The sequence below is a fragment of the Eptatretus burgeri genome, chromosome 11 (genome assembly GCF_056783735.1).
Source record: "Eptatretus burgeri isolate ZD-2024b chromosome 11, Ebu_testis_v1, whole genome shotgun sequence".
NCBI lineage: Eukaryota > Metazoa > Chordata > Myxini > Myxiniformes > Myxinidae > Eptatretus > Eptatretus burgeri.
Window position 1 is genome coordinate 37,853,415 of NC_140971.1, and position 12,093 is coordinate 37,865,507.

Here is a 12,093-nt window from a genome sequence, read left to right on the forward strand (position 1 = left end):
CAAATAGGTCACAGATGGAACCATGAACTTGCACTTGTCTCTCCGCAGGCATAGTCCAGAGTTGGAGATAATGCGTAGCACACGTTCGAGGTTGTCACGATGATGAAGCTCTGAGTGGCCATTGACTCGGATGTCATCTTGGTGAACAACAATGTGTGGTTCAGCAGTGACCAGGCTATCCATACAACGTTGGTAGATTCCTGGTGCCTATTTGACACCAAAACTAAGGCAGTTGTATCTATAGAGCCCCCGATGCGTGTTGATGGCGAGATATTCTTTGGAATTCTCATCCAGAACGACTTGTAGGTAGGCTGATCTCATGTTGAGCTTGGTGAATGATCGTGCTCCACTCAGTTTTGCGCATAAGTCATTGATCCTTGGTATGGGATATTTGTCCAAGGTGGAACATTTGTTGATCGACATTTTGTAATCCCCACAAAGTCGTTTCAATTTGTCTGCCTTCACGACCAGAACAACTGGAGCAGTCCAATTTGAGTACTCAACTGACTCAATGATACCTAACTTTTCCAGTCTGGCTAATTCTGCATCAACCTTCTCTTGCAATGCAAGAGGAACTAGGCATGCTTTGCAGAAAATTGGCTCATGTCTTTCTCAACATTGAGCTTGGCAGTGAAACCCTTCAATGTCCCGAGTTCATCCTTGAAGATGTCCGGGTATCTCACGAGGAGGTGCTGTGGTGTGGTTGGTGGCTTGGAAGCCTGCAGTCGATGGATGTGGTCCCAATTGAATTTGACAACATCCAGCCAGTTTCGTCCGAGAAGTGTGGGTCCATCCCTGGGGACGACCAAGAGTTGTAATTGGTGAATGTTGTTGCCGTAGGTTACTGTGACATCACATGATCCACGGGCTTGTATTGACTCACCGATATATGTTGTGAGTCGGATTTGGGACCAACAGAGGCTGGGTTGTTCAGAATTCCCCCACAGGTTACGGAAAGCTGCTTCACTCATGAGTGAGATGGCAGAACCCGTGTCTACCGCCATTTCCACTGTCCCTCTGTCTATATCTACGATAACCAGTATAGGAGTAGACTGTCTACCAGAATTTGTATGTAAAAGGTCATGCGACTGAACACTGTGGCTGTTCGGGTTGTCTCCATCAGACATGTCTTCCTGGTTATGTAATGAGTCAAGGAGGTGGGTTTTGCATTCTCTCTCCTTGCCCTGCGTTTTTGAGACAAGCACGCAGAGGCAATATGACCCACCTTGTGGCGGTAGTTGCAAGCGGAATTTTTGAAATGGCACGGAGTGGGAGAATGCTCACTGTTGCAGCGGAAACAGCATTTACCAGCACCAGTCACCAAGCAGTTTCCAGGTGTTTTGGCATCGGATGTTCTGGTTGGATGTTGTTTCATGCAAATGACAGATGACAGGTCAGCTCCAGGCTGGTATGCAATGCAGCGAGCAATATCTGCAACATTTTTGTGCTGCACACTCCATTGTGATAGCAATGCCAATGTCCTTAGCACTGTAAAATGTCAGAGTCCGTTCATCAAGTAGGTGTCAGTTAATTCAATCTTTCTCCACTCCCACTATGTGCAAGTCCCTTAGCGTGTCGTGGAATGTACTACCAAATTGGCAATGCTGGGCAAGGTGTTTCAGGTGAGCTATGAATGCCGAAATGGACTGTGTCAAGGTTTGTTGACACATGTAAAAATTGAATCGACTCACAATGACTGAGGGTGTGGGTTTGCAGTGGTCCTTCACAGCTGCCACAAGCTCGACGTGTGTTAAATCCATTGTGGTCCCAGGCTTGGTGAGATTCTTCGGAATAGTAAACATCTCGCTGCTACATACCGACAGCAGGATTGCTTTCTTCCTGGCATTAACCTCTATGTCGTTAGCTTGGTAGTAATACTGTAGATGCCCAATGTACTCCTCCCAGCTTGCTTCACGTGGGTTGAACTCATCAATAAGGCCAAGGGTCATGGTGATCGAGTCGCATATGCAGGGAAATAACGAGTTGGTAGGCCAACAGTTAACTGCAATAGCTGAACTTACTTTCCATGCGCTCACCAGAATCCAATCCTCGTCGCCATGTAATGTATCAGGCAGGGAAAGCAGTTTGAATGCACCATCGATCTTTTATTGTGCTCCACACACAGAAACTTCAGAACCATCCATGAGCTCAGCGTCGTCGTTCCGCTATGTTCCCGCCTCGTGATGACCGCGCTTCCAGTTGATCTGATGCATGAATACATGACAGGGACCATACTCTATGCAGAGCGTTGGTGCTGCCGAAGCAGTCTCCTTGGCAATTGGACACAATCCTGGACAGGTCGCCACTCCGACACAGGATACCAGCAAGGGCCCCATCAAATCTGTTTCCTGATTTGCCTGTTGGCAAGTATTCATTTCAGTCGGAGATTCTTTAGAAATCTCATCTTCCTCATCCATTTCCTTCTTGCCTCCAATCCAATAATCATCATCCAATGGTTCACTCACCATAACACATTCCTCAAATTCAAACTCCCTCTCAAGTGGCACAATTTCTGGAGTATCCATCTGAATCACTGGATCGAAAGAAGACTGACAAAGTCCCTCACAAAGTTCAGCACAATTCTCACTGCCAAAAAGTCCAGTATTTGGCAATTCACCTTCGTCATGCAATTCATCCAGCTGTTTCTCAATATCCCTTTCTGATGAATCTATCGGTCTGACGTCTGGAGAGAATTCATGGGGTACATGAGTGACTGCAAGTTCATTCAATGAAAAATTCTGAGCATCATCTTCATCACCAGAATCCTCTGCATTCACACCAAGTGAAGGCATTTTCTCCTCAAAGCTTGCACTCGACTCACCCTGGCTTGATTTAAGATGAGCCTCTTGCTCAACCAACAGGAAACCACAGTTGCTGCAACTCTCCTCCCCAACACATCCTTCCTGGGATTGCTCCATCTTGGCTCAACAAAACGAACTTCAAGATCTGCCTTCTTGGAAGTGCCAAGTTCAGGAAGCCATGCTTCAAGAAGATCATTTTCATCATCCAGCGTCACTCCCGACTGTACAATCATCAAAAAGCATTTCTGGAGATCCATTCTCAACTACAGCTGTACCATCTCCGTCACAACAGCAAGAAGCATGAGACTCATCATAACCTTCCACCTTGGCATCACTTCCACAAGATTCATAAACAGTGAATAATTGGCCTTCACAACTATTATCTGGATTTGAACTCTGGAATTGGTTCTGCTGGTGTAAAATTCCTCTCCCTGTTAACTGTGCGGGTTTCATTTGTCCTTGGTTTGGAGTAGGCAATATCTGCGCATGCTGAGCATTCCACTTGAATGGCATGTAGGCAATATATGTGGCCTCAATGAGGACCCTGTCTCTCACTGTTGGAGTCTTCCCCTTCACAGCACTGAGCTGGAAGAACATGTCCTCATCAACAAAACCAAAGTCATCATGTATCTTGGTAACAACGCCTGTGAACACTCGCTGCTTCTTTGGTTGGTGTGTGTGTGTGTGTGTGTGTATGTATAGCTGCGGACTCGGGGTCGCGGTGATCCTACGAGGGTGGGGGTCTCCCTCGGTACTCCTTTGACTCACCGGGAATTGAGGCCGTCACACACGAATAAGTTCGTAGCACAGCGTGTCGCAAATTGACCACGAATGCCAGCAATTTAACCACATGACCCAGTGATGTAAAAGTGATGAATGCCAGCAATTTAACCACATGATGTAAATGCCAATCTGTTGGGGAATTATAATCTCCCAGCTGATCTACATTCGGACATTGCTGGAACAATAAAGGGAAGGGCAGACACAGGCAGATCGGAAGTACAATTCAACAAGAATAATTTATGTACAAGAAATGACATAGGAAAAGAAGAAAATGCAATAAAATCTGTACAAATGGCAAACGATGAAAAAGAAAATGGACAAAAGAGCAGTCTTAGCCGAGGCCTTACTTACGCTAACAAGTTTACAAGGCGCCACATTCACACACATTGACAGACAACATAAAACGGCACTATGGCGGACGTTGGCAGCTGCTGGCCTACTGTGCGCACAATCGTGCCCGTTTTGGTCCAATGCCCGGGATACCTCCATGCACCCTGTCCATGAGCTGCCACGAGCCTCCACAAGCTTGTGCAGCTCTTGAACCGACCTTTTCCTTCTGCCGATCTCTCACCAATGTTGGTCCAACGTTGGCAATTCACTTGCGACCGACCTAACCTGTGCTTGTGAGCCACAATCCAACAACCATAACTGCTGTGCTCTCCAACGCTCCTCTTATTTTTTTTAAACTTTACATCAGTAGCACTCGCTCTTCCTCTGCTCTTTCTTCCTCAGTGCTCGTTCCACTTCTGCTGTTTCTTCCTCAGCGCTAACTCTTCTTCTCCTCTGCAGCCCCTTTTTTTTTAAGCGTGTGCTCTGAGGAATTGTTTTCCTCTCAACAGCCGTGCCCCCTGATTTGCCACATCCACGTCATGTACCAAAGTCATCCAGCAGGGCGGTGCACATTCTCGGGGAGACTAACCATGCCGTGTGCACAGCCGGGCCGGAACGACACGCCTTCGCCATGGTGCCTTGAGACTGACAAACATAAATTACCCCATAGGACAACACAAAAAAGCTCTCCACCCTTCCTTCAACACATTGAATCACACACACCCACTACACAAAGAGAGGGGTTGCTCTTGTCTTACGCTATGGAAAAAAAATTACTCGAAGGGATCTTTGTTTTGGGTGCATTTACCTTCAGGGCTGGTTTCTCGAAACCACAACATTACCCCCTCCTCTTTCCCAGACTCATCCCGAGTCATCCATATTCGACCCGGGAGAGCTGGGCATTCATTACCGTTACCATTTCCAGTCCATTCCAATTCCGTGTGACATGCAGGTGTAGTTATGCCCCACTAACACGATACAATTTAGCTCTTTCATTGGTACGTGTGACAATTTAAACTAGATATGTCCCTTCTAATGTGTTGGGAAGTGAACTAACTCACTCATATAACAACCTTAAGCTAACCGGCATTCTCAGAATTTTTTGAAACGAAAACATAACCGGTGGGCTTCAACAATTCTTTACAAATTATTTGCAAACTCTGACCCAGAACCTGGACTCAAGGGAAAAAATATATCAACAACTTATGCGAGGAGCACTGTCAAACATAAAATTGTCATTCTTGCCCTTGTGCTTCACCATTGCAGGAATACCCACTGAACACAGGTCAGGCCAGATTATTGTCAGGTCAGGCCAGATTATATGCGTGACTTGCTGCAGGTACCATGTAAACCTGTACTAACCTGTTTCATGGTCAGGTTGTCCGCGACTAAACCGTCTCCCCCACCAGGTTTCTTGGTGAGGAGTGCGTATGATATTAACACCCAGCAGGATGAAGAACAAAACCTGTCAAAGGGCAGAGCTTGTGAGCCGACGGCCATCCATATCTAGTACCCAACTGTGTCTGCAGATGTCCTCCTGCAGTTGGGTTACCTTTTTTAGGAGGTTGGTGGCAGGATAATCACTCCTGTCACCGAAAAACACTTCATTCCACAAAACCCACAAATGCAAATAAAACTGAAAACCCACTCTGTAGGAGTACCTGTTGTGCTGCTGCCATTCGCAGGGCAGCTCACTGGATGACAGGATTGAGGCAAAGCCTTCGGTACCCTCACTCTTTGATGATAGGAGGAAAAGCATGGGGTAAATTTCCTGGGTCAGATTGTGGTGGTGTGTGGCGGAGTGGTGCTGAGGTGTCGTCCACCAGACAGCGGTCTCCTTGGGTTAACCTGAGGTGGTCCCTTCGGGTGGGTGCCTGTAATGTCCTATCCTGAAGGGAGGATGATCACCGGTCTCTGTTATCATCTGAGCTCAAGCTTTCCTCTTCTGGTTCTTGAGCGACGAGCGACGGTGGCGGTTCCTCTTCATTGTCCCTGCCAACTTTCTCAAAGATAAGTTTTCCGGTTGTTTTTGTCATGTTCTTACTGTTATTTTGTTATCTGTGTGTTCACTCTGTGTTTCTAGTTCAGTCTTGTGTTAAAACTTGTGCGAATTGTTGAGTTTTTTGTCATCTTTCTTTGAGGCCTACCCTTCTTCCTGTTTGTGTGCACGATCATGTTTGTTGTATTTTCCCGTTTTTACAATCAGTTTTTATTTTCGCCACTTTTCCCTCCACCCTCCTTCTGTCCCTCCCAACTATACCCTCTGTTTCATATCTTAAATTCACCCCACCTCCTTAAATCTACCGACTCCTCACCCCTCACCTGTTATCACCTCTCCTTACCCCTCCCATCACCCTCCTGCCCCTTGGCCATGCATACTCTCATCGTCTCCCCTCCCTCTCAAAGCTTCACCCTCACCCCTCCCTCTCAAAAGCAACCTTCACACACTCACCCCTCCAAGATTCCCCCAGAACTTTCTCAAAAACTCCCCCTCCCCCTTCTCCCTCCAATCTCCCCCTCATTCCCCCTTCACAAAGTTGCCCTATCACCTCCACAAAGCTGCCTCCTTCCCCTGCCCTCTCATCGCTCCACCTCCTCCAATCTTCAACTTCCCTCTGTCCCCTCTCATTACTCCCCACTGTGCCTCATCCCATCACCACCAAGCTTATTGTTCTCCTCATCTGGCCCTCTCCCCAAGCTCTTCTGCAATCCCTCACACTCTGTCAACATCTCTCCATAAATCCCCCCTCCTCCTCTTTTGTCCTACCCTTCCCCTCCCCTTCACCCAAAAGCCTCCTCCCCTCCATATTCCTTAACAGTATGGACCTCAAACATCCAGGGCCTTCACTCAAACCTGACAGATCTTTCCATACAGTTTGCCACTGACAAACCAGACATACAGTAATCTGCTTAACAGAAACTTTACTCCTTCAAGACGTCTCTGACTCCCTAGTATCTCCTCCTGGTTGCTCCCTCCTTCGGTATGACAGACCTGAGCCTCAGCCTGGCAGCAGAGTTGCTCTCTTCATCAAAAACTCTATTCCTCATTCTCTATGCACTGTCCTCACTCCCCCAAACCCACAGGAATACCTCTGGCTATGGCTTATCCTCCACTCCCACCTCATGGTTATATGTGTGTTGCACCGTCCACCTAACAGTGATGACTCAATTTAGATCTCGCTCACCAAATACCTGCATCAACTTCTATCCTCTCATCCCAACTCTCTCTTCCTCATATGTGGTGACCTCACTTGCCATCATGCCAGTTGGCTGTGTGTGGGTACCTCCCTCATCTGCCATGGCTCTTCAGAAAATGACTTCTGAGACTCATTGGGACTTACACAATCTGTCAACTTCCTGAACAGGATCTCAACCAAGGGTACTCCATCTCTTCTAGTTATGATTTTGAGCAGTTTCCCGGAAAATATCTGCTGTTCTTCCTCTGCTACAATCGGTCCATCTGACCACATGCTTGTCAAAGTGGACATCTCTCTGGCTGCTATTGGAGAACCACCTCACCACAGTTGTGCCTGGAATTTCAATCAAGCCGACTGGCAAGGACTTCATGCAGCCATCAAACTTATAGACTGGTCTCCCATCTCTAGTTTCTCCGACATCAACTCATCCTGGGAATCCTTTCAAAGAAATTTGCTCCCTCCTATGCACATATTTATCCCATCTCGTCTTTAGTTGTTATACCCTTCCTCCCCCCCATGGTACATTGAAATTGGTGATGAGAGAGTTGTTCTGAAACAACTTGCCGTCGCCTCATGGAAGGCAAATCCAACTGAAGGCAATCTCAGTTCCTTCCACAAAGCTTGGAACAAGTGTGTGTCTACACTGAGGAGAGCCAGGAAACAATATCTTTCTAATCTCACATCCGAACTCTCAAACCTGTCTTCCTCCTCCAAATCCTGGCGGCATCTCATTAAGTCTGTTCTGGTGCATGTTACCCCATCCATCCCCTCCCTTAGCTCAAATGGTTGCACAGCTGACTCTGCATGTGAAAAGGCTGAATGCCAAAACTCTGTGTTTGCTTCTAAATCTTGTGGCCCAAACCCATTGCTTTCAGTACCCACCTTTCCCAGTCACATCCAGATGTTCTTGGACTCTGTGTCCTTTTCTCCTGACAAGGTAGAGAGCTTGCTGTCAAACCGCATCTCAGATTCTGCAAACGGTTCAGCCGGCATCAGCCCATGTGTCCTAAAAAAACCTGCCCTGCTGCTCTTGTTCACCCTTCTCTCTGTTCTATTCACCCTCTCATTTGCTCAACATCTTCTGCCATCTTTTTGGAAATCAGCAAACATTACCGCTCTGCATAAAAAAGTTGCATAAACAGATCCCTGCAACTTCAGACCAATCAGCCTTCTCCCAATCATCAGCAAGGTTATGGAAGCCATCATCGCTTCTGACATTAAATCCTTCTTCTCCAATTGCTTGATTTCCAATCAACAATTTGGTTTTTAGACCAGGTCACTCTACTGGATATGCTGCTTCTGCTCTCCCAACAATGGATGTAGATCTTTAATGCGGACATGAAATCAGAGCCATATCCCTGGACACATTGTGTGCTTTTGATATGGTCTGGCACCCTGTCCTGATCACCAAACTCTCTTCCTATGGTATCCAAGGCCATCTCCACTCAATGCTCGCAGACTTCCTCTTCTGTGGCAGCCAACGTGTGGCTCAAAATGGAGTTCCTTCATCCCCTCTTCCTGTCCTCAAGGTAGCGTTCTTGGCCCTGTTCTTTTTCTGGTTTTCATCAATGATCTGTCCGACTCTCTGGAAAATCCTCTTTATCTCTTTGATGATGACTCCACCCTCTGTCGTACCATCTGTCATCCCTCAGCCCGGCAAGCAGCAGCTTCTTCACTCAATGCAGATCTGGGTAAAATCACAAACTGGTCAAACATGTGGAACACGTCTTTCAATCTGGACAAATCTCACACTCTCACTTTGTGTCTCCGAAAGGACCATTTGGAACCCCCCCCCCCCATCTATTTTCTCAACAATTCTCTGGACGAAGTCCTTTCTTTCAAGCTTCTGGGCCTCACGATCTGCCATGATCTTTCCTGGGAAAGCCACATCTTATAGCTGGCCTGCAAAGCCAATCGCTGATTGGGCATCCTCCGTCGTGCAGTCTTTCTTTGGCACAACTGAGCTCCTGACCACATGGAAAGCTTTCATCCGCATACTGCTGGAGTACTGCTCTCCCCGCTGAGCTGGTGCTCCCGTCCGTCACCTTTCTTGGCTTCACGCTGTGGAAACCAAGGCATTTACAATCATTGGCATCTCCTCTGATGAGGCTGAGTCTTTGGGTCTATCACTCACTCACTGCAGGCAGGCTGGTAGTCTTTCTGTCCTCCACCATCTCCTCTCTCGCCCCCCCCCCCATGCTCTGTCTGTTATCTGTCCCACCCATATTTGCTCAGGGTGCTCAAGATCCACCAGCAGCCCCCTTCTGGTAAAACTTCCAAAATCACAAATCACTGCTCAACTTTACTCTTTCATTACTCTTTTTTCCCGCCTTTGGAATAAACTCCCACACTCTCTTCAATCTCGTCTTCCCTCCAGGTCTTCAAAACAGATGTTCACCACCATCTCTTCTCTTCCCCCATCTAAAGCCATGATCTTTTTTACCCCCGTTAATCCACCTCAAACACACCTCCTTCAAATTCCCTGCTTTCCTTCCTGAAAGTCCCTCTAATGTCCTTCTTGCACACTCCGTGTTCCTCCGCCCCATTCCTCCCCCTTCCACAGATCTCCTAATGTCTCTGTTCCACACTGTTTTGTCCTTCCCTCTCCCACCCCTTTTGTCTCACGTCCCCCTTGCTGTGTGTTTTGTGTTAGCTCTCACACGAGCCTCGACAATGTATACAAAAAAATAATAAAGTCAAGGAACTTGGTGGTATTCTGGTTCACAGTTCGAGATCAATTGGGACCAGCACATGCCTCATATCCATCCCTATCAGTTCCAGTCGATGCAATGAAATCCCCCTAAACGAGAAGAGTATCTCGCCTGGGACATTGATTAACCACAGACTCGAGCGCAGCATAGAATGCACCCTTCACAGTGAGGTGACTCACCTCGGTCTGAGCATATCCAGAGACCAGGGAAATGACACACAAGGAGTGACAAATGCTGAGTCTCATAATACGCGCTTTGACTAGTATTACCTCAATTATCAGGGGAGTCAGATTACTGGACACAGCTGCAGCAACACCCTGGGCATGGTAACCCATCACAGCGACCAGACCAACAGTAAGTTTGCCCAGCATGATCTCACCACTCTGGTCTCTGAATCTCTGAGAGTGCTGCAACACCAATGTTCAAACGCTTTTTTTTTCTTTTTGTTTAATATACAATTCTTCTTCTTTCAGCTGCTCCCGTTAGGGGTTGCCACAGCGGATCATCCGTATGATCCGCATAGTGATTTGGCACATGTTTTACGCCGTATGCCCTTCCTGACGCAACCCTGGTCACCTCTTACGACACAGGGATAACCCATTGCTTTCAGTACCCACCTTGCCCAGTCTCTGGAAATGTTTGTTTAATATACAATGTCAATGCTCATATAAGAGCGAAGTGCTTGAAATGGAATAAAGCTCCTGGGATCTGTGACATCCATGCTGAACTTCTCAAGGCAGGTGGAAATGCTGTATTAGTGTCATTGCATGCAGTTCTGTGTTCTGCCTGGAACACAGGCATCATTCCAACTGACTGGAAGAGGGGCCTTGTTATCCCTCTCTGGAAAGGAAAGGGTGATCGCCAGGACTGCAACAACTACCGAGGGGTGACACTGCTCTCAGTGCCGGGCAATGTCTTTGCTCCAATAATTCTTGAGCACCAGTGCCCAGAGCAGTCAGGCTTTACACCAAAGAGGTCAACGATTGATTGTATCCTTGCTCTTTGGGTCCTCACCGAATGCAGACGAGAGTTTCGGCAGGGGCTGCTTTCAGCCTATTTTGATCTCTGCAAAGCATTTGATTCAGTGAATTGGGATGCCTTCTGGAGGATTCTTGGTCTTCGTGGGGTGCCACCAAAACGGTTCCATCTGATGCCTGAACTATACTCTGGTACTGAGAGTGCTGTGAGATGTGGCAATGCCATCTCTGACTTATTTCCAGTTGTTACTGGAGTTCGTCATGAGTGTGTACTGGCCTCCACACTTTTCAGCACTTTTATGGACTGGATTCTGGGGAGGATGTCAGAGAGATCAATCTGCAGGGCATCGTTTGGGAATGTCAAGGTCTCTGACCTTGATTTCACAGACAATGCAGTCTTCTTTGTGGAGACTCTGGATATCCTTTTAGGGGCCCTCGAGGTGCTGAATGAGGAGTTGGAGCCACTGGGATCACAGGATTCCTGGGTCAAAACTAAGATCCAGGCTTTCAATGTCATCTTGGATGCTGCTATATTGTCTGTACCTTTTTGCAGTGAGGGTGTTGAGGTAACAGAGAGATTCACTTACCTTGGCAGTGATATTCATGTCTCCGCTGGCTGTGCGCCAGAGGTCAATGGATGTCTGGGTCGGGTTTTGAGAGTCATGGAATCACTGGATCATGGTGTGTGGCACTGGCGGTACCTGTGCACATTGATGAAAGTCCGAGTCTTCAGGTCCTTGGTGCTTCCAGTCTTTCTCTCCGGATGTGAGACTTGGACTCTGACCAGAGATCTGAGATGGAAACTTAATTCTCTTGGTACCAGGTGTCTTCAGAGAATCCTTGGCTATCGCTGATCAGAATTTGTGTCAAACGCGTGGTTGCTGAGAGTGACTCAAAGGACATTTGTTGCCTGTATCGTCATTGAGCATCAGCTGCAGTTGGTTTAACATGTGGCTCATTTTCTTGACGCTTATCCTGCTCACCAGATTCTCTCTGCGAGGGGGCCTCGTCAGTAGAGGAGGCCAATGGGCCATCCACGTGCCTCGTAGTTGTCTTGTATAAGATGTTTTATGTCAAATTTGAAAAGCTGGAAATTCTCAGTTAGCTGAGAATTGGTGACTGGTATTCATTTTATATGGTAACAAACAAAAGTGCCCATCCCCAGTGACAGGAAAAGTTTAAGTTAATCTCTCAATTTCAATTATTCCATGGACTTTTAAAAGGTTAATTGTGTTGCATCTTGGTTTCACTCAGAGCCAAAGCTCTGAGCTACTTGTACCGCCCACCGCAAAAT

General features: G+C 47.2%; 1 pseudogene; it reads left to right on the plus strand.

The window, feature by feature from the left end:
• The first annotated feature begins 3,425 nt into the window (after positions 1-3,425).
• LOC147016892 (uncharacterized) overlaps positions 3,426-12,093 on the plus strand; it is a 58,922-nt pseudogene continuing 50,254 nt past the window's right edge.